General features: G+C 43.7%; 2 long non-coding RNA genes across 3 annotated transcripts; one reads left to right on the top strand and one right to left on the bottom strand.

The window, feature by feature from the left end:
- Positions 1 to 1,212: 1,212 nt before the first annotated feature.
- LOC138359008 (uncharacterized) lies at positions 1,213 to 5,047 on the top strand. Of its 2 annotated transcripts, none has more exons than XR_011225699.1 (5): positions 1,213 to 1,746; positions 2,778 to 2,998; positions 3,445 to 3,498; positions 4,301 to 4,360; positions 4,922 to 5,047. It is a non-coding gene; the product is annotated as an uncharacterized lncRNA (long non-coding RNA). The 2 variants fall into 2 exon arrangements; XR_011225698.1 differs by having other exon boundaries at positions 1,216 to 1,746; positions 4,301 to 4,356.
- On the bottom strand, positions 4,898 to 23,532 carry LOC138359009 (uncharacterized). The gene is made up of 5 exons (XR_011225700.1): positions 23,396 to 23,532; positions 22,428 to 22,590; positions 15,023 to 15,186; positions 13,680 to 13,778; positions 4,898 to 4,971 (listed from the first exon to the last, which is right to left on the bottom strand). It is a non-coding gene; the product is annotated as an uncharacterized lncRNA (long non-coding RNA).
- Positions 23,533 to 26,678: the final 3,146 nt, after the last annotated feature.

The following is a 26,678-nucleotide window of genomic DNA, read 5'->3' as shown; positions in this document are numbered from 1 at the left end:
TTATTGTGAGTGCACCAAAGGAAATATATCTTGTTGGAGGACAAAGATATATCAACTCTAAAATAAGTTTCGACTCTCGCTCGGGCGACAGATAGCGCGACTCTCGCCCCATCTATTGGAGATTCTGTTCACCTAATGACTCAAAGCTACTCAAAGCCTCCTAGCATTACTTAAATAATGACGAAATATGGTATATTTATTCACTAAAATGTTGGTGCTTAATGCAGAACACGAGAAAACATATATTTCCTATAAAATAATATACTTCCATTATGAAATAAGTAAATATGTGGCCTCATAGGAAGTCAACGGTCCAGGTGTCAATGTTGTGGAGCGACTTATCCAAGATATATTGTTGTCTGGAAAGTGTTTGTTGGCATATCAACCTTCTGTCCACAGTGATCCAGTCGTCGCACTTCTCTCCTTAAATGATCGCAAATTTAGTTTATTATATTAACAAGTAGAATACGTATTTCTAATAATATCTAACATAACTAGCCAGAAAATATTTAAGACTTATTGAAAAATACATGTCTGGAAGTTAAATCGACTTCATAGAACAATAGTGTTGGACTATACTAATCGTTGTTTGTTAGTATGCGTTCGCTACTTAAAACATTTACTGTACTGATGTAAAATCTCCCATGTCTCTTCGCACATGGAACACCGAACCTTACACACTCTCTGATATATTGTTTAATTAATAGAGATTCACTAATAAAGCTTATAATTGTATATGTTATCAAAAAGGCATAGATAAAGTCGTTCTTACGTTTTAGTCACAGAGATTAGATATTAGTAAAGTAAAGTTCATTTTATTCAGGAAAGTACATAAATAGTCGATTTACAAACATAATATTGGATTTATAGATAGAGCTAGTACATACAATACCTAAAGCCACTAGTACGCATAGCGTTTCGGGCATATTATTGAGAGAGGAAAGATACAGTATTTATATTTAAATTTTTTTTTTTTTTTACCGACGCTCTCCCTATTGATGAGAACTACAACCTAATGAAGATAAATGTTAATTTTATGTAGATACTGTAATAAACGAAAGTTTTTAATGTCATCAGAGAAGCAGAAATATAGGCAAATTTTAAATCCCTTGTCATAAATATAACTGAAGTGAAAGCAAAGATATATGCATTTTGATAGTTACAAAGACAGCTCTTTAACACGGGTGGAACACGAACAAGGGGAACTTAGTACCCAAATGAGCCACAGAGATATTAGAAAGAATTTTTTCAGTGTCAGAGTAGTTAACAAATGGAATGTATTAAGCAGTGATGTGGTGGAGGCTGACTCCATACACAATTTCAAATGTAGATGTGATAGAGCCCAATAGGCTCAGGAACCTGTACACCTGTTGATTGACGGTTGAGAGTCGGGACCAAAGAAGCAAAGCTCAACCCCTGCAAGCACAAATTAGGTGAGTACAACTAGGTGAATACAGCTGAGGGGCGGGACCAAACAGTTGAAGCTCAATTCCCTACGCATAACTAGGCGAGTCCATAGGAATTACCGTTTGTCTTGGCGCCATCTATGTTTTGACAGCAGTACTACTAATGTTCCCACGTTATGTGATGATCGCTATACGGGTGTTATGGTCAGTTGCTCTTCTATATATGTTTATGGACAACGTAGGTGATTTGAGGCAATTTGCGGCCAGAGTGAAATAGTGTCCACGCGGTGAGTGATGGAGGTGGATATATACTGCTGTGTACTCGACCAGCGGGTGAGAGGTAAGTTATATCGAACAATTATGGGGAATAGATGGGTTATTTTAAGCGTAGAATGTCAGGTAACCGGTAACTACACAGATGGGGTAGTGTTTTTAAGTCTTTATTTACTAAAGTGGAACATTACATTATGCCTTTAGCTGAACAAGTCTACTGCTGGGGGAAGTAGACGGGTTTTATGAAAGTATTTTACCTAAGTATTAGTATTTGGTTAACTAGTTCAGCCGTTACCAGGGAGGGTGTTCCTTTAATCTAGTCTAAAAATTCTAGCCGGACAAAGTGGTTTGCCAGGGTGCTTAACATTTAGTTTATTTCACTTACTATGCAGCCCATGCTTAAAGAATGCAAGTTTATCATATTGAATTTACCGTAGTTTTACTGCATTTAATATACCGTTTTTACCCTATTTAAGTATGTCGGGTAAAGGCCGGTCGTGGAAAGTTCCTAATATAGCAAGTTTTAAGAAGTTTGAGTTAACTTTAACGCTTAAGTTAGTGACCAATTAGCTTGGTCTATTGTGAGGAAGATTACTAGAATCTAACATTGAAAGTGCCATTTCTCTACTCTTGTTTAGAAACACGACTAGATACACGAATCGCAGTTTTATTACTAAATGTTCATGGATTAGGTTGCATAGTTGAGGAAATGGTGATAAGGTTTGTAATTTTGTGTACCTTGACTTCAGCTTAGATTTTGATAGTGGCGCAAAATTGATAGGGGCTCGGATCATTGGGAATACTGACTAAAGTTGATTAGGTCATGGCTATACCAAAGGAAATTAGTATAAATGGGGTTAAGTTGGGAGAAGTGTTGTAAGTAGTGCCTAAAAGCTCTACTTGGACCTCGGTTATTCGCAAGATTATGGTTTAGACTGCAATAGTTGCAGAATTGGCAAATAAAAAATACAGATGCCCTATATAGTTTTGAAATGGTTAAGACTACCAGATGCAGTTTAATGCTGACAAATGTAAGGTTTGGGGGCTAGGTAAAGATGAGATAGATGGTGTAGATTAAGAATATTAAATTTTTTGCAGGTGGTAAATTCTCCCCGAGCTGGCACTGCTCTCCAGCCTGGGATGTTGATTGGTTAGTCTTCAACTGCCTCCGAACATGGTAGTGAGGTCCTGAGCTGACATGCAGTGAGGAACGTGGAAAGCTTCCTGAATTGGCACATGGTATGCCTCCCTTTCAAACCAGCAGCTGGCACAAATGTTCCAGCTAACATCAGAATAGTGGATGAAGCCCACACTAAAATGTAAGTGGTACAGTAAATGGACACCCCCCCCTCCCTTTTGACACCGAACAGTTGGGAGGAAGGAGGGGGGGGAGAAAGTGTGGCTTATAGTTCTATTGCTACAGAATCTTTTGCCATAAGCCAGTGGCAGTGCCTATTGGCACTTGCTATTCAGAATTTCCCCCTTACATAGTTAATTAAAAACTAAATGAAGAAATATACATGGTTGTTAAATTAAAGTTTGTTTGCAATGTTCCAGAAAAATGTTAATGACTAAAGTTGTTTGAAAATAAAATTTGTATAGGATGTTGACTTGAAATGACTATAGCTTTGTTTGTAATTAAAGATGGGACAACAAGATACTTAGTGTGCCATTTAAAACGGCAACTGTAAACTGGTGGTACAGGTATGAACAAAACATCGCTATGCAAATAACTTTTTAGTAATATTTACTGTTCACATGACAGGTTGTGGAAGGTCCTGGCAACAAAGAGCTGCAGGAAAATGCTTGCAGATCTACAGTAAGTAGTGTTGTGTACATTGGAATTAGAGGGTAGAAGTTAATTGCTAAAAACCTATTAAATATTAGGGTATGGAAGTCTAGGCTTAGGCTAGTGGGTACCATATCTGCAAGTTTAGTCCTTTCAGGAATGTATTGAAATTGTGAAAATTGTAATGTGGGGCATTAGATCTTGAACAGCATAGTTGAGGGTGTTTTACTAATAATTTTAATGAAATATAAATCTTGTTTAGTTAACATTAAATGTTTGTTAAATAAGCTTTAATCTATAAATGTATAACACTGTTAAGGGTAATCATGAGTCACATAAAGTTAATGGCAGGAAAAGTTTTGTTATAAGTGATGGTATTTCTCCCTTGAAAGTAAAAAAAAAAAAATATTCAATGTTTACGTTAGCTTGGTTTTAAATTTAGTTTTCAGAATGTGGTTTGGAAAGTCCAGAAGTCCCTCTGTCAGTTGTTAGTTGATTGCTTAAAACAGAATCAGGCGAGTTGTAGTAAAGGTTAATCTGAATAGATGTGCATAAAAGTAAAAAAATAGTAAAAACTTAAACAATATAGCATTGGCTAAAGATAAATGTAAATTGCCATGAAGTGCAGTTGTGGATAGTTTCTCAAATGACATTTACTGAAACTTGGCAAATTGATGCCATATATATTTATATTGCTAAATTAGATCTTTAAAACTGCTACTAGAATATGTAGGAAAGGTAAATTCCTTAAAGAAATTTATTCCATCTGAAGTTGTAAAGTAAAGCAAGATTGGGTTTAAATCTGAAATTAATTTGTTGAAATATTTTTCAGGTGAAAGTGATTGATGCATGGACTGGCTTGGAGTGAGGCTCCTTTACTCTGCAAAAGTGGGTGAGATGGAATTTGATGTTTTAGCTATATCAATGACCTAATCTTAATTCTCTTGTCTAGTCCATTTATAGGTGTGTAACCATGTCCTACTGTTACAACCCACAGGGGATGATGCAGTTTGTACTGATCCTACCCCATTTCATAAAAGGGGACCAGGCAGTCCTGCAGATTTCCCTGGCTTGGCTTTTTCAGAGCTTTGCTCTACTACCCATCTAATAGATGGACTAGATTTGCATAGGTTTAGGGACCCTTAACAATGGTTACATTGTTAATTCTCACAGGGCTTGTTTGCTGAATGGGTGGATGCATCTAAAACTTTAGTGCCTGGCATGCATTGTACAGTGCTTTCAGTAGAGCATATGTACAATGTGTTGATGGCACTAAAGTGGTGGATGTAATGCACCCATTCAGCAAACAAGCTCTGCAATAAAACCAGAGGAAGGGATAGGCCTTGCTGAGCCTATCTTAAAAGATAGGATGTTAGGATTTTTGGGGCTTATTATTAGGCATTGGTGATAATAAAAGTAGTGTCCCTGTTTAATGTTTATTTTTCTTTTACAGGTGATGTCCTTTTGGATCTTCTGTTCATCTAGGAGCATCTGTCCCACAACCTGAAACAGTAATAAATATTAGATGTATTATAAATACTATATGTAAAACTTATTAAATAAAACAATTTTAATGAAACTACTTTATATACCTTATCCTGAAATTATGCTGGAAATTATTGTTTACTACTTGATGCAATGTTTAAACATCTGAAATTCTTTCTTTGAAAATAAATACTTGGTAACATTTACACCTATTTGTAACTTGTTACATAGGTGCATGCAAAATGCATTGAAAAGATGTAAAAGTGGACTACCTATTAAATTTACATAAACTAACAAATATTGCAAATTAGTCTGAAATATTAAAGTGGAAGAAACTTTAGTCTTAGTTTTCATATTTGAAAGTAAATTTAAAGCTACGAAACACCTAAGCTTTGTACAAATTATGATTAACTAAAGATCATTTCTAATGTTTTGTAAATTTAAGTGACACTGAAAACTGTTGTATAGATGCTTCAAAGTCTTTGATAACTTATATTTAATCAAAGCTCTTAAATGATTTGTCTGCCAAACTTCAGATATTCTGAAATATTTTACCTAGATTCAAACAATGATGGTTTTAAAGGGCAAAACAGATTACTGTCAATTAGTTTTACCTAACATCTGCAAGGTCCTGAAGGAATGGAATTTTTTTTTGTAAAACTGTTTGCTAAAAACAAACCCTGCATAATGAACCTGCTCATTTTTTTTTTAGAAATGGTAATTGCAACATTACCAAAGGACATTGGCTATTAAAACAAAGTACCAAATGAAAGACCAAGAAGCAACAAACAGGTACATGGTAGAAAGGACAAAAGAATGGTTACGAGGACACTTTCATTTGTTAAAGAAATGACTGGGGAAAAATGCTGTCGTACCACAAGGGGTCTTAACCCTTGTCATATACATCACTGAATCTAAATATTACCAACCACAAAAATTGCTGATAACATGTTATAACAAAAATAAAAAATAATATTGAGGACTTAATGCAGACCTCTAACACTACAAATAGTAACAAGACTGGCAATTTCTTAATATAAAACAGACAAAAATCCAAGACCTTGCACGTAAGCCAAAACAATCTATATCACAACTACATTAAAATGAAACAACAATGAAGGTAAGGTAATTACCAAAAGAAGGCACCAAACCGGGAAGGCCATGTAGCACCATCAAAGTGCGAATTAATCAGAGGGCGCTAAATATCACCAAGAATGCCAATACGAGAACAAAAACGCATAAGGCGAACGATATCAAAAGTATCCGATTCACCTAAAATTCTATCGAGGGGCGAGGGACGGTCGGAAAGCAAGACACATGCTCGTCCTGGAAGTCAGGACATTCAACAAGGATATGCACAACTGTAAGAGGGACAACGCAATTCGGAGCAGGGCGGCGCGCCATTAAGTGACCGTGGGTTAAGCGGGTATGACCAACCCACAGCCGTGCCAAAGCAGTGTCCCACCCCCGGTTACGGTGGTAGGAGGAAGGCCACGGGGACACACTAAGTTTGAGAGTACGCAGCTTGTTACCAACCACAGAGGGCCAACGGGGAAGAATGAATAACAGGATAAAAGTCGGAATAAGGAATACCTTTACGGGAGATGGGACAAGAACGGATAGCATCCTTAGCGGCAGCATCCGCACGCTCATTGAAACACCAATATGGCTGGGAACCCAGCAAAACTCTACTGATTTAAATTTACTACAAATAAGAAACAGCCAATGTTGAATCTCAATGACCACCGGATGGACAGGATTAAAGGACCCTAGAGCCATGAGGGCACTACGACAATCAACTACAACCACAAAGGAGGAATGAGAATGAGAAAGCAAGAGACGAAGAGCATAGAGAATAGCATAAAGTTATGCCGTAAAGACGCTAGCCTCCGAAGGGAGGCGACACATGTAAGTACGGTCAGGAAAAACAACAGAGTAGCCCACACCATCCGCAGACTTAGACCCATCAGGGAAGATGGAAATAGAGTGGGAGTGCGAAGAAAAGTGCTCAAGGAAGAGGCTTTTCAGAATTGTAGGAGGGGTAAAGGCTTTAGTAATACAAGTCAAGGACGTAGAAAACTTGGGAAGGGGGACTCTCCACGGAGGTAATGAAGGAACAATACGAGGAGAAACATTAGAAATATGAACAGAAAGAGAATCCTGTAAGCGAGATAACTGGACAGAAAGTGGGAGACAATGAAGAGGAACAGGAACCACAGGAGGAGGAAAAGTCAATGCACGACAGAGGCGAGAGGAAGGATGTTGGAAGGACCGTGCAAGATAGCGAAGACAGTAGCGATCACGGCAGTCCTGAAGAGAGAGAAAGCCAGTGTCAACATACAAACTAAGGGCGGGAGTCGAACAAAAGCCACCAGAGCCGAGACGCAACCCAGTATGGTGCAAAGCATCAAGATGGCGAAGAGTAGAAGGAGAAGCAGAAGAGTATGCAGGGCAACCATAATTGAGTTTAGACAGGACGAGAGAGGAGTGCAAATAGAGGAGCGTGCGCCTATCTGCTCCCCAAGAAGTATGGGACAAACCTTAAGGAGGTTAAGGGCCTTAGAGCATTCAACTCGGAGGCAAGAGATATGGGCTGACCAAGACAAACGAGTGTCAAAGACTAACCCCAAAAGCTTCACAGAATCCCTGTACACAATGAGATGACCATAAAGCAACAACAATGAAGTAAAGGTCCTTTCAGTAAGAATCTATCATTCACTGAAAGTTGCTGCAGTTAAAAATAAAAGAAAATACAAGTCCCTAGAAATAAACAAGCAACCTTTTTGACTAAGGAAAAGAAGGTAGTTATTCTACTGTATAAATCTAAGTATTCACTTAGATAACTGTATCCAAGCATAGAGGTTCCCCCCCCCCTCCCTTTCAGAAAAACATCTACTTTCGAAAAAGTTTAACATCGGCCAACAAAAATGATTCCAGAACTAAATTGCCTAATACCAGGAACAACTGAGAGCCATGACAAACACTGCAACCCTCTCCTACCCCCAAGTCTTATGCTATTTATGATCCAAGGTAATTTGAGATACTATACTGTACTTCCTACAGACGAGTCTAGTGAGAGGGTGATCTCCTGGCGATTAAATTGAAGCACGATACAGGTGTCAACGAACATCAGTCAGCCCACTTGTCAGCACAGTGGATAACTAATGACATCATAATCTGCAGTGTTGTATGCCTCCCTCTGGCCATTTAAATCAATAAAACACAGGGTTGTGGCAATGTTTACAGCATAAGGCAAGGTATAGCGAGATAACTGGACAGAAAGTGGGAGACAATGAAGAGGAACAGGAACCACAGGAGGAGGAAAAGTCAATGCACGACAGAGGCGAGAGGAAGGATGTTGGAAGGACCGTGCAAGATAGCGAAGACAGTAGCGATCACGGCAGTCCTGAAGAGAGAGAAAGCCAGTGTCAACATACAAACTAAGGGCGGGAGTCGAACGAAAGCCACCAGAGCCGAGACGCAACCCAGTATGGTGCAAAGCATCAAGATGGCGAAGAGTAGAAGGAGAAGCAGAAGAGTATGCAGGGCAACCATAATTGAGTTTAGACAGGACGAGAGAGGAGTGCAAATAGAGGAGCGTGCGCCTATCTGCTCCCCAAGAAGTATGGGACAAAACCTTAAGGAGGTTAAGGGCCTTAGAGCATTCAACTCGGAGGCAAGAGATATGGGCTGACCAAGACAAACGAGTGTCAAAGACTAACCCCAAAAGCTTCGCGGAATCCCTGTACACAATGAGATGACCATAAAGCAACAACAATGAAGTAAAGGTCCTTTCAGTAAGAATCTATCATTCACTGAAAGTTGCTGCAGTTAAAAATAAAAGAAAATACAAGTCCCTAGAAATAAACAAGCAACCTTTTTGACTAAGGAAAAGAAGGTAGTTATTCTACTGTATAAATCTAAGTATTCTCTTAGATAACTGTATCCAAGCATAGAGGTTCCCCCCCCCCCCGCCTTCCCTTTCAGAAAAACATCTACTTTCGAAAAAGTTTAACATTGGCCAACAAAAATGATTCCAGAACTAAATTGCCTAATACCAGGAACAACTGAGAGCCATGACAAACACTGCAACCCTCTCCTACCCCCAAGTCTTATGCTATTTATGATCCAAGGTAATTTGAGATACTATACTCTACTTCCTACATTCGAGTCTAGTGAGAGGGTGATCTCCTGGCGATTAAATTGAAGCACGATACAGGTGTCAACGAACATCAGTCAGCCCACTTGTCAGCACAGTGGATAACTAAAGACATCATAATCTGCAGTGTTGTATGCCTCCCTGTGGCCATTTAAATCAATAAAACACAGGGTTGTGGCAATGTTTACAGCATAAGGCAAGGTATAGAAGAATCCTGGAATGCCATGTAATGTGTAGTCCTTGAATGTGCTTTAGGCAACCAAATTGAATAACAACATTTCTGGTGTTCGGCTATATAATCCGAGTTTCTCATTCGGTATAATGTTTTAAACCTAAATAGGAATTCACTTTAAAGGTCAATTTATTTGGAAAGTGCTAACCAGATTCCAAATTACTGAGCTCTGAAAGTACTACAAGGCAAGTTTAACTGAATGAGTGTTTGCCTATCCATACCCCCATGAGGTATGTGACAACACTGAATAAAGAAAGGGTCTTTGAGCATTCACCGTGCAGGTATTTGACATGACCAATATAGCCAAGTGTTAAAGATCATTCTAAGCAGTTCTGCACAATCCATATACTATCAATTAATATAATTGTACAATGGTGCTTGGTGGATGATATTTCCTATTAAAACTCATTGGACAACTGTTTGTATTAGACATTATAAACCTACAAATGGTAGCCCTAGATATCGCACTACAGTATTAATTACAAGATGAACAATGTAAAATCAATACCACAACAGCAAAGGATGACGGCTTTTCAACAACCGACAAACACACAGGTCTAACACCAGCCATCCCGAGAGAGGACGTCCCAAGCATGTACACCCCACAACTTTACATCACCTTTGCTACCTCACGCGAGCACGCAACAGCATGAGGATGCCATACTCCCAAACCAACTCTATGCACTTTGAGGCTTTAACAACTCAACATTTAAAAAGTTGATTTAAAAAATCAAACACCTGAATTTTTCCCTAATTAAATTTACTAGGGAATGCACACCAAGCCATGAAACTTACAATGAAGATGAACAAACTACACACAACTGTCACCAAACTTCCACATACCACCCCCCTCTCACTCCTGCCCTCCCTCCTTAGGTGCTCTGATTGGCTGAGCACCTGAGCCACCACCACTCACCTCTTGTTGTGAGAGCCTAAAGCATGTTTGGTTGCACTTTAAAAGTTCCCGAGTGTACTCGCCTAATTGTGAGTACCGCCTGCCCGGTTCACCATTTTGTTTTTCAATCTACCTCAATTTACCCCTTTACAGTCAAATATTATGCAAAATTCTGTTTAAGACTTGTCCCTTCTTAACTTAAATAACTGCTTTGGCCATCTGCAATCTTTCTAGGTGGGTAAAAATGACTCTTGAGGCCAGAAAGGACTTATCGGACGGCGATCATAACAATACGGTACACACACAAAATCACAACCTGATATACACCAAGCAGAAAATCCACTAGAGCTGTGAGGCGACGTAAACCCTTGCCCAAGGCACTGGCAGCTGCATACTCTACCACAGTATATTACTGACTTTGTAAGTCTTACAACCGGATTTCCCCATAAATCACAGCAAGTTTTGAGGCCCCTCCTTGAGTCAACGTCTTACGTAAGACCTACAAGCACTCAGGTGAAGGCTGAAGCAGTTCAACACCATACGCCCCAACTTCAAATACACAGTTGAGAGGCGGGACCAAAACGTGATTTTCTGTGTGTGCCTGAAGTTGGGGCATACGGTCTTGCTTCACCCTTCACCGGCGTACTTCAGGGGTTTTATTTAATACTTGGACTGGCTTCAGTAGGGCCTCCAGACTTTCTGTGGCTTCACAAGTGTCACGTGAATCCCCTGCATAGCAGTGGAACTGCCTTTTCCCTTCACCTTCAATGCCTCTGCACTGGAAGTATACATCTACACCAGCCCAGAAGAGTCATCAGTCCTGCCACCTCTCCATACCCCCCAGGGCCTGGCACGGCCTGGTACGACTCAGAGGCAAGCCGGGCGCCACTGCTAACTGGCAGTTTGTCCCCACAAACAAGCAGTTAGCCGCCTTCAACTGACAGTGGTACAGCTCAACACAAAGGCACCGCCAGCCACAACGAGCAGTTTGCTAGTTGACCAGATGTCCACCTCGTGTTGACACTGGATGAGTCATATAAACTATATGACTCTATATGACTTTATATAGTCATATAGGACTATATAAAGAGCGCTGCCTCCCTGGAGAGGCAATCTCTCCCTTAGTGCTCTAGGATCACCTTGGTGTCTCTAACCCGTCGTCCACTTCCAGCCAACATCATGTGACTGATGCCATGGTGGTATGGTAGCTGTCTTCAGAACACCAGTATATCTTCATACTTTTATTCATTGCTTATAGTTTATTTTTTGCATTTAAGGTCATACTAACTTGTTCACCTTTGCATTACATGATAGTCAAGTATTGTCATGTGTTATTTTTGTTCATTACTATTTCAGTAAATTGTTTAATTATTTATTTGATAATTTTCATTTGTTTCCACCTGCAACTTACACACTGCAAGGCCAATAGCAGCATTTCTTTCATTTATGTGAGGGAGAGCCATACCATCTTGGTTCAGTATAGCTGTGATACCATAACCTGTCACACAAGATATCCAGTTGTAAGACTTTTACCATCAGTGGTGGTAGAGTATGCAACTGGCAATGCCTTTGTTACAGGTTCGCTTCATCTCACAGCCCCAGTGGATTTTCTCACACATTTGAATACATGAAACAACTTTATTTGATACATTCCAAACCAAAGTACTGTACAGTACAGTAATTATCAAACCATCAAATGTGTGGGATAATCATAGTGCGCTAAATATCACTAACATCGCCAATACAAGAACAAAAACGCATACGGCGAACAATATCAAAGGTATTGAATTTACCAAGAATTTTATCGAGGGACAATTGACAGTGAGGGATGGTCGGGAAGCAAGACACGTAAGTCCTGGAAGTCAGGACATGTAGAGACAACGGTTTGGACAATAAGAAGCAGGGCAGCGCTCCATTAAGTGCCCGTGAGTTAAACGTGTATGACCAATATACAACCTCGCCAGAGCCGTTTCCCACCACCGGTTACGGTGGTAGGAGGAAGGCCACGGGAACACACTACTCTTAAGAGCACGCAATTTGTTACCAGTAACAGAAGACCAACAACCCTGACAACGGGCAAGAATGGGGAAATGAATAACTGGGTAAAAGTCATAATAAGGAATACCTTTACGGGAGATGGGACAGGTGCGGATAGCTTCCTTAGCGGCAGTGTCCGCACGCTCATTTAAGAACACACCAATATGGGTGGGAATCCAGCGAAATTCCACTGTCTTAAATCTACTGGAGATAAGAAACAGCCAATGTTGAATTTCAACTACCAAAGGATGGACTGGATTAAAGGATTCTAGAGCCATGAGGGCACTGCAAGTGTCAACTACAAACACAGAGGAGGATTGACAGCGAGAAAAGAGTTGATGAAGAGCATAGAGAATAGCATAAAGTTCTGCCATGAAGATGCTAGTCTCCGGAGGCAGGAGACACAAAGGTGCAGTCAGGAAAAACAACAGAGTAGCCTACACCGTCTGCAGACTTAAGACCCATTGGTGAAGACGGAAATAGAGTGGAAGTGTGAAGAAAAGTGTTCAAGGAAAAGGTGATTTAGAACTGTAGGAGGGGTAAAAGTTTTAGTCATGTGGGTCAAGGCTTACAGAATTTAGGAACGGGGACTCCTCCATAGGGACAAAGACGGAATGACACGAGGGGAAATATTGGTAACACAAACTGAAAGAGCATTTTGTAAGAGAGACAACCGTACAGAAAGAGATAGGTGGTGAAGGGGAACAGGAACCACAGGATGGGTAAAGGTCAAGGCATAACATAAGCAAGAGTGAGGGTGCTGTAAGGACCGTGCAAGGTGGAGAAGACAGTAGCGATCATGGCGATCCTGTAGAAACAGGACGCCAGTTTCAACATACAGGCTTAGGGTAGGTGTCGAAGGAAAGGTACCAGAGCTGAGCCGTAACCCAGTATGATGCAGTATGTCCAGATGGTGAAGGGTAGAAGGAGAAGCAGACGAGTAAACAGGGCCATAATCGAGTTTAGACAGAACGAGAGAGGAATGTAAAGAGAGGAGCAGTGTCGATTAGCTCCCCAAGAAGTATGGGACATGACCTAAAGTTAGTTAAGGGCCTTAGAGCATTCAACTCGGACGTAAAAAATATGGGGCGACAAAGACAAACGAGTGTCAAAGATTAGCCCTAAAAGCTTTAGCAGATTCTTTGTACAAAAGGGGATGACCCCTGTTACCTAACAGTAAATAGGTATCTGGGAGTTATCTGTTACAGGCTGCTTCCTAGGGGGGTGCGTGTGTGGGAGAAAAAAAAATTTAGTAGTTAACCACTGAACTGCTCTGTCTCCAAATAACACCCTGGTGCACAAGAAATAAATTCTTTCCAAAAATTTGTTTTCTCTTCTTATATTGTTAAAATGCAGAGTCTGATCACGGGGAAACTAAACAAAAAATATTGTATGTGACTTACTTTAGCTGCGATGGAGCTGGGAAGTTGAGCAAATTATGGGCGCTGAGCGTTGGAGCGATGGGGGTCTGTCGGCCCCGCCACCCCGTGCGACGGCATTTGCTGCGAATAAAATGTTGCGCAATTATTTTGAAGTTTCTCATTCATTTCTTCTTTTTTTTGCTGTAATATTATTTAAAAGTGTGTAATTTGTGGAATTTATATAATTCAAAGTATAGAACATCGCTATGCTCAAAATTATGGGCCTCATATATGCGACATATTCTACAATCAAACAGTGTTTTTGCTGTTATTACACTATATACACACATTGTATATACCCATCTACGTATGTATTCACCATAACGATCCACTATGTTGGTATGGTGAGCCCAAAAAACATGAGTGAGCTGCCACACCCTGCCAGTCCTCCCTCCCTCCTCCAACACATTACTCGCCAACATTCCTCCTCCCAAAATACTGTTATTGTGTTTATTACACTATTTACACACGTTATGTATAAGTATGTACATGTTTTATTCATGTACATACGTACATACTTGCCATCTCCTCACCTCTCTCTCTTGCCTACTTAATGCTCTTGCTTCCCTCATCTCATCACAATCGACTTTATAATGGTCCAGGACGGATCGAAATGTCGTCGTCTATTCAATTTCCAGTGTGTGGTTTGGTCAACAATGAAATCTTCATGCAAGATCTTATAAAGAAAACCTCTAGAACGAGTTTTGCAGATACGAAAGAGTTTAAGGTAAGTAGGGGATGGTTTGAGAAATTTTGAAAAAAGACGTGGTATTCATAGTGTTGTGAGGCATGGTGAGGGTGCCAGCTCAGACAAAGTAGGGGCTGAAAGATTTGTTTGTGATTTTAAAGATTTTGTAGATACTGTATTGATGGATATATTCCACAACAAGTGTTTAATTGTGAGGAGACATGGCTATTCTGGAAAAAATTGCCGAAGAGGACATACATTACCCAAGAGGAGACGTCACTGCCCGGACACAAGCTAACTTGGGTTAACTTGTGTCAGGATAGGCCAACTCTTGTGCTGTGTGGCGATTTGAAAATTAAACCCTTGCTCGTGTATCATTCCGAAAATCCAAGAGTTTTAAAAAATATATAACGTGCAGAAAAACGGTGATGTAGAGTGGTTTGCCCTGCCATCAAAAAATATCTGCAAGAGAAAAGTTTGACACTAAAGGGCCTGCTTCTCGACAATGCTCCTGCTCATCCTCCAGACTTGGAGGATGCATTGTTGGGGCCACTTTTTTTTTTTAGGGATATTCCTGCATGGGCCCTAAGTTTCTGGCTAATGAACCAATGACATGAAGGAGGAGTTTTCAACCTACCTTGTGTTAGGTGTGCAGGGGTCAATAGGCTGAACATAATGTCAGGAGCAAAGGGGGGCGTTTGCCTCTTCAAACACAATTGTGACCATCTTCATCTCTTCGAACTATCCTAAATGCTCTCTTCATCTGTCTGACCAAATTGGGTGTCCAGACCACCTTTGAATCTGAAATTGTAAAATTAATAGTGATTTCAGAATATTCAGTCCATTTATACTAACAAAATTATATACAATATACTGTAATTGAAATTTTACAGAATGATAAAGGCAATTTAGTAACTTTGTTAAAATGCACATGGGGGAAATACATGAAAATAGGTTAATATGGTCTGTAAGGTTGATGGGAAATGTTTATTACTTTTATGATTTAAAAGATGTATAGCCCTGATACTCCATCCTGGGTGCATTCCACCAGGTAATGACCACAGCAAAAGTTTTCCACGAGGCTCTATTGTCACACAAACTTTTCACATTTTCAAACTTGATTCATCTTTTTCCCCCTCGTTCCAGGGGTTTTCTTTAAAAGGTCTTCATGCAAATGCCTTGGTTTCTCACAAATGATGGCCTCTGAAATGCTATCACCTGCTAACTCTTTGTTGTGTATCCAAATTAATAAAAACTTTTCAACATCCTCAAGTGTTTGTGTTCTTTGTTTCGGGATTGTTGATATGCCTTTTGCCACTTTAACGCTCATAATGTCCTTTTTCTTAGCAAGTACAGTGCATATTGTTGACATAGATTTGTTGTACTGCCTAGCTAGTTAAACAACCTGTGCACCGTTTTGACGTTTATGAATGCTCTCTTTTTTTTTTTCCACTATGGTCATTCTCACATGTGTTTTCTTGGCTTGAACCTTACCACTGGCTTTCTTGGGACTCATGGCAAGATATATAATAACAAATTTTATGTTCAAATAGCCAAAAATCCCAAAACAAATGTAATGCTTTATAAAGAATTCAGGCGCGATAGTTACTAGGCAGGAGACACTGGTAAACTGAGGTGCGATCACCATGCCACCACGTGCTAGGTCAGCCCATACGCATATCAACAAACTCATTTCCCGAGGCAAAGTTTGTAACCCGATTCAAATTTTTCGATGAAATTAGGCTCGTAACCCGAAAAGTTCATAAATATTCATTCGTAAGCCGAGGTGACACTATATATAAGTAAAAAATTAAAATTTTGTAGATACACTGTGCTGTATTGATGGATACATTCTACAACAAGTGTTTAATTGTGAGGAGACATAGCTATTCTGGAAAAAATTGCCGAAGATGACATACATTACCCAAGAGGAGACGTCACTGCCCGGACACAAGCTAACTTGGGCTAACTTGTGTCAGGATAGGCTAACTCTTGTGCTGTGTGGCGATTTGAAAATTAAACCCTTGCTCGTGTATCAGGGGATTGGCTGCTTGCTCGTTGCAGGGTGCGGTCACGGCGTTGGCGCTCTCTCAGTTGTTGGCTGACGTCTGGTGCGAGCAGGTCGCTGTTGTTGGTGGGTGGTGTGCCGGCTAGCCTGTGGGGGCAGCTGGCGTTATGGCGTCGTCGGTGACGCGGATTCGGAGGGTGGATTCTGCAGGATTGGAGTTCTCGGCGGCTGCTGATTGGGCGTTGGTGGAAGTGGCGCTTTTGGATGTTTTCCAGGTGGACCTGCTCACTGTTTACGGCCTTGAGAAGATCTCTGACAAGCGTGTGGTGATCAAGTTCTCTGCCCCTGGTCCATATCAGCGTTTTGTGAGTGATTTTGCTGGGCGTTCTCATCTGCTCCCGGGCTCTGCTGGTACTGTGGAGGTGTCGGACCGGTGTGTGGCGCCGACGTTTGTCAGCATCCATGGAGTTCCCTTGGACTTTCCCGAGGAGGTCCTTCGCACCTGCTTCTCTCGGTACGGTACTGTATTCACTCACCGTATAACCTGCCTCTGCTCAGGCCGCCTGTCGGGCTTGAGGACAAATATGCGGACCCTTGGCATGCGCTTGACGCGTGATATTCCTTCTCAGGTCAAGTTCTACGGCTTTAACATGCGGGTTTTCTATGAGAATCAACCACGCACCTGTTTTCGGTGTGGTTTGCGAGGGCATCTTGCGGCCGGTTGCACTGCTTCCGGGACGGGGGAACCAGCTATCTTCCAGGAGGGTGATTTTCCCCCCTTGGGGGTTGGGGGGGCCAAGCCTGGTGGTGCAGAGACCGTGTTTGTCCCCCGCGGCTCCTCCTCGTTGTTGGTGCCTTCTGCTTCGACTGATCCTACTCTGGCTGTTCAGCAGTTTGACCCACCTGGCTCGTTGGTGTCTGATGTGGCGCCCCCACTTCCTGTGCACGTCGTCACTGCGGAGGTTCATCGGGCTTCAGATGTTGCTGCCATGGAGACAGGTACGTCTGTGGAAGCTGCTCCATCGTGTGTGGGTGGGAGTGGCGATCCTGCAGGCCCTTCGTGTGGGGTTGCTCCTTCGTCTGGTGGCCGTTCATCCGACGTGGTTGCTGCTGCTCCGGAGGTGCTGCGGTCCTCTTGTGGCTCAAGAGGGCCTTCCCCGGTCGTGACGTCGGACCAGCCCCGTCGTAAGCGGGAGGCACGGACGCATTCCTCTGGCAGAGGTCCTCCCATTAAGCGAGGGGGGTCTACGGCTGGAGCTGCTGTGGCGTGCGCCCCTCCTCCTCCTCCCTCTGGTGGCCTGATGCGGTCTGTTGCACCCGGGGCCCCCTCTGGGGGCAGTGACGCCCCAGAAGCAGTTGCGGTTGATCAGTGGGTGGTGTCCTCTGGTGTGGAAGGTCCTGGACGGGATGCGCTGACGTTGAAGTTTACAAAGTCTACAAAGTGTGCGGGCGCCGGCGTTCCTGTGGGGCCCTCCTCTGCAGGGTTGCCAGATGGTGCGCCTACTGTTCCTTCTGCCTCCCATGTGGGGGGCTCTGCTCCACCTTCTACGGGGGCTGTGGGGTTGGTGGGGTCCTCATTGCCTTCCTGATGGCGCCCTCTCTGACTTGTGCGACGCTGAATGTGCGTGGATTGCGTGACTTGGCTGTACAGATGGGCTTGGTGGCTGTGCTTCGTGAGCAACGTGTAGATGTAGCCTTTATTCAGGAGCATAATGTGCGAGACTTGAGTGCTTTGTCTGGGTTGACTGATGATTTTCATGTAGTGCTTAATCCGCCGAGGATGTCCTTTGGGGGCACGCTGATGCTGTTCTCCCGGAGGGCGTCCATTTCCGTGCTTCACACGGAGATGGATGAAGATGGCCGGGTGTTGTTCGCTCGTGTGCGGTATCTCGGGGTGGAGATTCCCTTATTGACTGTGTATGCTCCTTCTGGCACGGCGCGTCGCAAGGAGAGGGAGGAGTTTTTCCAGGGTGGGCTGTTACACTTCTTGCGTCATGACACAAGGGACATGGTTTTTGGGGGTGATTTTAATTGTGTCACTCTCGCACGGGATTGTAATAGTGCGCATCCGCAGAATGTTTCTCGGGCGTTGGTCTCCACCTTACAGAGTTGTGGGTTTCGTGATGCTGCTCTCATGTTTGGGGGCGATTTGGAATTCACCTTTGCTGCGCGAGGGGCGTGTTCCAGGCTGGATCGTTTTTATGTTCATGGGCGGGAGGGCTCTGTTTTTGCGTTTCGTACAGTTCCTGTTGCCTTTTCTGATCATTGTTTGGTTGTGGAGCGTGTTGCTGTTCGTAGTCAGGTTCGTGTGGGGAGGGGTTGGTGGAAGTTGAATTGTTGGTTGTTGCGTTGTCCTTGGGTGCGTGAGGCGTTTCGTGGGTGGTGGGTGGGGCTTGTTGCTCGCAAGTGCGAGTTTTCGTCTGTTTTGGACTGGTGGGAGTGGTGCAAGGTGAAATGCAAGTCCTTTTTGGTTGTGGTTGCGAGGCGTGAGGCGGCGGGGCGGTTTGGTTTGTTGCGTTTTCTTCAGGCGCGGTTGACTCGGTTGTATGTGTTGCTAAATGGTGGGGCTTGATTGTTTTGATGCTTTTTCGGTGTGTAAGGAGCGCATTTGTGGTTTGCAGGAGGAGTTGGCAGAAGGGGTTCGGGTGCGGGCTCGTGTTGACGAGCGTGTGTCTGGTGAACGGCTTTCTCCTTTTCTTTTGCGAAAGGAGAAAGCCCTTCGGGACTCGGTTCTTTTCACCGGTCTCCAGCGTCCGGACGGTTCTATTTTGTCTAACACGGATGGGGTCCTGTTGTATGTGCAGCAGGAATTGGAAGAGCTGTATGGGGAGGTAGGGGTGGATGAGGATTTGGCTGCTTTCTTTTCGCGTCACTGCTCTCCTGGTTTGTCGGCTGCGGGTTGTTCCGCTTTGGTGAGGGACGTGTCATCGGCTGAGCTCTGGGATGTGGTGCGGTCTTTCCGTTCCGGCAGAGTGCCTGGCTCGGATGGGCTCCCTGTGGAATTTTATGTGACTTTCTGGGATGTGATTTGGAGGCTTTTTTGGAGGTGGTGCGATTTTGTTTCCTGACCTGTTCCTTACCCGCATCCCATTATGATGGGGTTGTGAGGTTGCTTCCGAAGCCAGGTGATTTGCGTTTTCTGTCGAATTGGAGACCGATCACCCTGTTAAATGTTGATTATAAGGTTGTCTCGAAGTTGCTGGCAGGTCGGTGTCGGGATGTTATTGGTTCTGTGGTTTCGGTTGAGCAATTTTGTGGCATTCCGGGTAGGTCTTTGCTTCAGTGCAATGCTCTTCTACGTGATGTGCTTCTGTGTGCCTCTGAGCTTCGCCTACCTGCGGCGATGCTCAGCTTAGATTGGTCGAAAGCATTCGACCGTGTGTCGATGGGCTTTGTGCTGCAGGCTATGGAGAGGTTCGGGTTTCCTCCGTTGTTTCTTTCTTGGGTTCGTATGTTGTATGCCCGCTGTCATAGCCGTGTGTGCATTAATGGTTTTTTTAGTGCCCCCTTTGCCGTTCGCCGCTCGGTACGGCAAGGGTGTCCCTTATCTATGCTCCTTTATGTTATTTTCAGGAGCCTTTGTTTCGTGCGGTTAAGTCATGTGCTTTGGTGGTTCCTCCGAGGCTGCCTGCTGGTCTCTGTTTACCGATCTGTGGGTATGCTGACGATACGGTTCTGTTTGTGGCGACCGATGGCTCTGTGGTTGCGGTTCAGGACCTTGTTCGGCGTTTTGAGCTGGCCACTGGGGCCCTTGTTAATAGGGATAAGTCCTGTCTGATGGGGCTGGGGAGCTGGACCTCCCGTTCGGTGTGGGCGGGGTCGTGGTTTCCAGTGGTCAGGTCGCTTCGGGTTCTCGGAATTACTTGGTTTAGCTCGTATGCCCAATCCTTGGAGTGGAATTGGGATGCATTGTCTCGGTCGGTTGAGGTGGCGGTTGGTTTGTTATCCTCACGTCCATTGACGGTTTATCAGCGGGCGATTGTTGTTACTAGCAAAGTTCTTTCGAGGGTGTGGTTTTTGGCTCAGTGCTTTCCCCTGGATCGGCAGCGTACTCGTAGGTTGGAGTGCAGAGTCTATCGGTATATGTGGTGTAGGAAGTATCATCCGGTTCGTCGCTCCTCCATGGTTTTGTGGGTGGAGGAGGGGGGTGTTGGCATCCCTGATGTTTTTACCAAGGCATTGGCTTTGTTTTGGGTGTCGTTGCGTCAGTATTTGGGGGTGGGTGGGGGCCTCGGTGCGCTTGGGATTTATTTCTGTTCTGTTCGGTTTAGCTATTTGCTTGAGTTAGGGGCTGGGTGTGAGGTCGCCTTTGTACACCTGCTGTGTATTCGTGGGCAGTTGGGATTCTGCGGAAGCTCTGTCGTGTTCCAGGGTTTTTGTCCCTGTCGTGTCGGGGGTTTATGGGGTTCTCCTTCGTCGTGTGAGCCATCGGGTTGAGGATTTGTTTTCATGCTGGGATTGGGGGGGGATTTGGTTGGTCTTGGGTGGGCAGCATTTGGCTCCGCAGCAGCGGGAGTTTCTCTTTCGGATGCTGCACGAGTCCTTGCCGTCGAATGATCGTTTGTGTATGCTTGGGTTGCGTTCTTCCGCGACATGTGCACATTGTGGATTGGTTGAGACGCAGTTACATGTGTTTTATTTTTGTGAGAGGGTACAGGGTTTAGTTGCTTGGTTGCGTGATGTGATTGCGGTGTTCTGTGGGCTCGGGTTTCAGGGGGATGTTTTACGGTTCCTGTTTCTTTCGTTTCCTCAGGGCTCCGGGCGGCTTCGGAACACTCTGAGTGTCTTGATTGCGGATTATGTGTTTTGCGTGTGGGTTGGGCGTTTGGAGGGCTATGGGGTTCGCCGGATTCTGGGTTTTCTGCGGGGGCGTTTGTGTTTCACATGGTGGTGGTTGCGGCGTGCTTTTCCGGTGAGGTTTGCTGATTGGTTCACTGACGCGTATGTTCAGGGTGATGCTTTGGGGTTGGTGGGGGGTCGGGGGTTTGATTAGTGTTTTGGTGTGGTGTCGATGTATTTGGGGGGGAGGGCTTCTTGGGTCATTTGGGCGTTTGGGTTGTGGGTATTCCTCCTGCCCCCTGAGGGCTTTCTCGGCGGTGCGTTGTGTGTGTTTGCCTGCGCTGTGCTTTTGTGTTGCTCCTTGTGTGTGTGTCCTTGTTGTGTGTGTTTTGTGTTCCTTTGCCGGATCCTGCGTGTTCCGCTGTTTTTTTTTTTTTGTTTTTTTTGTGTTTATTAATTTGTGTGGGCGTTTTTTGTGGTGTGTATGTGTATGTATCTTTTCGTTTGTTCCACCGGTTCCTGCGTGCTCCGGTGCTGTGCTCCTGGTTATGTGGGCTTCTGCCTTGTGTGTGTGGCCCTTTTGGGTACTTTTATCCGTCATGCTTCATGTAATTTTTCCCTTGTGTTATTTTAATTTATTTTCTTTTTTTTTTTATGCCGCTGGCTTATTATGTGTAGCTGCTCTGTGTGAGCCTTTGTGTTCTCTGTGTTACTCATGTGGATCTTGTGTTATGCATGATTGGATTTCTTTTTTATGCTGTATTCTTGTACAAAAAAAAAAAAAAAAAAAAAAAATAGGAGACAGTCTTCATGCTCTTGCATTTCTTCTGTATAATGTTTGTTGTCTTAAGAGTTCTTTGGGTTCTTTACTGTGTACTTTGTCAGGCTTTGTATCTTTTTTATTGTGTATATTGTACTTTTATAAATAAATAAAAAAAAAAAAAAACTCTTGCGCTGTGTGGCGATTTGAAAATTAAACCCTTGCTCGTGTATCATTCCAAAAATCCAAGTTTTAAAAAATATATAACGTGCAGAAAAACTGTGATGTGGAGTGGTTTGCCCTGCCATCAAAAAATATCTGCAAGAGAAAAGTTTGAACTCAAGGTCCTGCTTCTCGACAATGCTCCTGCTCATCCTCCAGACTTGGAGGATGCATTGTTGGGGCCACTTTTTTTTTTTTTTAGGGATATTCCTACATGAGCCCTGAGTTTCTGGCTAATGTACCAATGACATGAAGGAGGAGTTTTCAACCTACCTTGTGTTAGGTGTGCAGAGGTCAATGGTTGAACATAATGTCAGGAGCAAAGGGGGGCGTATGCCTCTTCGAACACAATTGCGACCATCTTCATCTCTTCGAACTATCCTAAATGCTCTCTTCACCTGTCTGACCAAATTGGGTGTCCAGACCACCTTTGAATCTGAAATTGTAAAATTAATAGCAATTTCAGAATATTCAGTCCATTTATACTAACAAAATTATACATACAGTACTGTAATTGAAATTTTACAGAATGATAAAGGCAATTTAGGAACTTTGTTAAAATGCACATGGGGGAAATACATGAAAATAGGTTAATATTGTTTGTAAGGTTGATGGGAAATGTTTATTACTTTTATGATTTAAAAGATGTATAGCCCTAATACTCCATCCTGGGTGCATTCCACCAGGTAATGACCACAGCAAAAGTTTTCCACGAGGCTCTATTGTCACACAAACTTTTCACATTTTCAAACTTGATTCATCTTTTTCCCCCTCGTTCCAGGGGTTTTCTTTAAAAGGTCTTCATGCAAATGCCTTGGTTTCTCACAAATGATGGCCTCTGAAATGCTATCACCTGCTAACTCCTTGTTGTGTATCCAAATTAATAAAAACTTTTCAACATCCTCAAGTGTTTGTGTTCTTTGTTTCGGGATTGTTGATATGCCTTTTGCCACTTTAATGCTCATAATGTCCTTTTTCTTAGCAAGTACAGTGCATATTGTTGACATAGATTTGTTGTACTGCCTAGCTAGTTCAACAACCTGTGCACCATTTTGATGTTTATGAATGCTCTCTTGTTTTTCCTCTATGGTCATTCTCACATGTGTTTTCTTGGCTTGAACCTTACCACTGGCTTTCTTGGGACTCATGGCAAGATATATCATAACAAATTTTATGTTCAAATAGCCAAAAATCCGAAAACAAATGTAATGCTTTACAAAGAATTCAGGCGCGTTACTTACTAGGCAGGAGACACTGGTAAACTGAGGCGCGATCACCATGCCACCACGCGCTAGGTCAGCCCATACGTATATCAACAAACTCCTTTCCCGAGGCAAAGTTTGTAACCCGATTCAAATTTTTCGAAGAAATTGGGCTCGTAACCCGAAAAGTTCATAAATATTCATTCGTAAGCCGAGGTGTCACTATATATAACTAAAAAATTAAACTCAGGATTACTTTCAACCCCCACCCCTTTTGCTCTACTCCATCGCCACCTACCTTCACCCCCCTCTATGATGTACTCTTCCATAGACACCTACCTTTGCCCCCCCCCCCTCCTCCCCTCTACTCCTCCATCATCACCTACCTTCACACCCTCTCCCTTCTCCTCCTCCATCGTCACCTTCCTTTCACCCTCCTCTATGATGTACTCTTCCATAGACACCTACGTTCACTGCATATAATGCTCCCCACTACTCCTCCATCGTCACCTACTTTCACCCCCCCTCCGCTCTACTCCTCCAGGGTCGCAGACAATTTCACGAGCGTGAGAACTATGAGTTCTCTAACCACTCTCACACTCCTACTCTCTCACCAGTGAGGGGGAGGGAAGGAGGGAGGAAATGAAGGAAGAAAGGTGGGGGAGAGAGAATAGGCAGGGGGGAGGAGGGCCTAGATACATTTCTTCCTTATAGATAGGTAGACTGAGGGAGAACTGCTTGCCAAGAGCCCTATCAGACAGGCTTCCTATTCCTCAACCCTCCCTAATATGCCACATCCTGGTCAGGACAACTTGCTCGATTGTTATTCTTGGTGTGACTCGAGAACTGACCTCGAGGCGGGGCATGGGCATGGATTATCTCCCTGGGGCACGCACCTCCCTGCCCCAGCTCTCTCTCTCTCTCACATAATCTATCAAGGGTCTAACATGAGGTCATTGTGCCTACCAGAAGTGTATATGCCCAAGGCTGGCCACCTGTCTGGACCATTCAAATGTATAAACACGTAATTAGTCTATTAAAATTATATATAATGCTACAATTATAAATTAATTTGTTCATGATCATTCGTTTATCAGTATTTTAATATGAGATATATACGCATGTATGTATACGTTGACGTACACATATATGATTATGTGTATGGAATGATTATGATTATGTGTAATCATATATGATTATATCTAATGGAATGCATTAGTAAGCGATGTGGTGGAGGCTGACTCCATACACAGGTTCAAGTGTAGATATGATAGAGCCCAATAGGCTCAGAAACCTGTACACCTGTTGATTGACGGTTGAGAGGTGGAACTAAAGAGCCAGAGCTCAACCCCAGCAAGCACAATTAGGCGAGTATATGAACGAATGCACATGAACACTTTCAAATGAATTAAGATACCTTGAGATACACAATGACTTAGTTTAAATAGTTTAAACACATTATGGTACTGATTTTGACATGCTGATGTCTGGAAGGGAGAGGGGGTGTGGGGGGTTATTGTCTGAGGTGGAGGACCAGAGGAGGGGGTCAGTGGAAGCATGGTGGCTGGAGGGATGCCATTGTTCTAATGGTTATGAAAACAATTATTGATGGCAGGAATTCAGTGGGTGTGTACTTCACCCGCACCATCACCATACTGTGCCCTGCTACAACCCCCCCCCCCTCACTCCACCCATGCTGTGCGGGGCGTATTACACATTATGGGATAACCGACTGTCTGTCCACTCCTGTCTGCTCGTTATGCTGCCCTTCCTTTTGAAAATTGTCTGCTTTATCGACTTCAAGTAAGTAAGTAATTATCAAAAGAAGGCACCAAACCGGGAAGGCTATGTAGCACCATCAAATACGCAAAATAATCAGAGGGCGCTAAATATCACCAAGGATGCCAATACGAGAACAAAAACGCATAAGGTGAACGATATCAAAAGTATCCGAGTCACCAAGAAGTCTATCGAGGGACAGGTGACCGCGAGGGGCGGTCGGAAAGCAAGACACACGCTCGTCCTGGAAGTCAGGACATTCAAGGAGGACATGCACGACCGTAAGAGGGACAATGCAACTAGGACAATAAGGAGCAGGGCGGCGCTCCATCAAGTGACCATGGGTTAAGCGAGTATGGCCAATACGCAACCTCGCCAGAGCTGTTTCCCACCTCCGGTTACGGTGAAAGGAGGACGGCCACGAGGAAACACAACATTTAAGGAGCTTGTTACCAGTAACAGACAACCAAGAAGCCTGCCAACGGGTAAGGACTGAGGAATGGATAACCGGGTAAAAGTCGGAATACGGAATGCCTTTACGAGAGATGGGACAAGAGCGGACAGCTTCCCTGGCGGCAGCATCCGCACGCTCATTGAAACACACCAATATGGCTGGGAACCCAACAAAACTCAACCGACTTAAATTTACTGTGAACGAGAAACAGCCAATGCTGGATCTCGACAACTACTGGATGAACCGGATTAAAGGACCCGAGGGCCATGAGGGCACTACGAGAGTCAACAACAACTACAAAGGAAGACTGACAACGAGAAAGCAGGAGACGAAGAGCATAGAGAATAGCATAAAGTTCCGCTGTAAAGATGATAGTCTCCGGAGGCAAGCGACACATATAAGTGCGATCAGGAAAAACAACAGAGTAGCCAACACCGTCCGCTGACTTAGACCCATCAGTGAAGACAGAAACAGAGCGGGAGTGAGAAGAAAAGTGCTCGAGGAAAAGGCGTTTTAGAACCGTAGGAGGGGTAAAAGCTTTAGTGATACGGGTCAAGGATGTACAAAACCGCGGAAGAGGGATCCTCCACGGGGGAAAAGAAGGAACAACACGAGGAGAAACATCAGAAATACGAATGGAAAGAGAATCCTGTAGGCGAGATAACCGGACAGAAAGAGGGAGGTGGTGAAGAGGAACAGGAACCGCAGGAGGGGTAAAAGTTAAAGCACGACAGAGGCGAGAGGAAGGATGTTGCAAGGACCGCGCAAGATAGCGAAGACAGTAGCGATCACGGCGGTCCTGGAGAGACAGGAAGCCAGTGTCAACATACAAGCTAAGGATGGGAGTCGAACGAAAGGCACCAGAACTGAGGCGCAACCCAGTATGGTGCAAAGCATCAAGACGGCGAAGAGTAGAAGGAGAAGCAGACGAGTAAGCAGGGCAACCATAATCGAGCTTAGACAGGACGAGAGAAGAATGTAAAGCAAGGAGAGTGCGCCTATCTGCCCCCCAAGAAGTATGGGACAAGACCCGAAGGAGGGTAAGGGCCTTTGAGCACTCAACACGGAGGTAAGAGATATGGGGAGACC

This window comes from Procambarus clarkii, chromosome 88 (assembly GCF_040958095.1).
Source record: "Procambarus clarkii isolate CNS0578487 chromosome 88, FALCON_Pclarkii_2.0, whole genome shotgun sequence".
Lineage (NCBI taxonomy): Eukaryota > Metazoa > Arthropoda > Malacostraca > Decapoda > Cambaridae > Procambarus > Procambarus clarkii.
The sequence above is the reverse complement of the archived record's forward strand: the minus strand, read 5'-3'. Positions and strand labels throughout refer to the sequence as shown.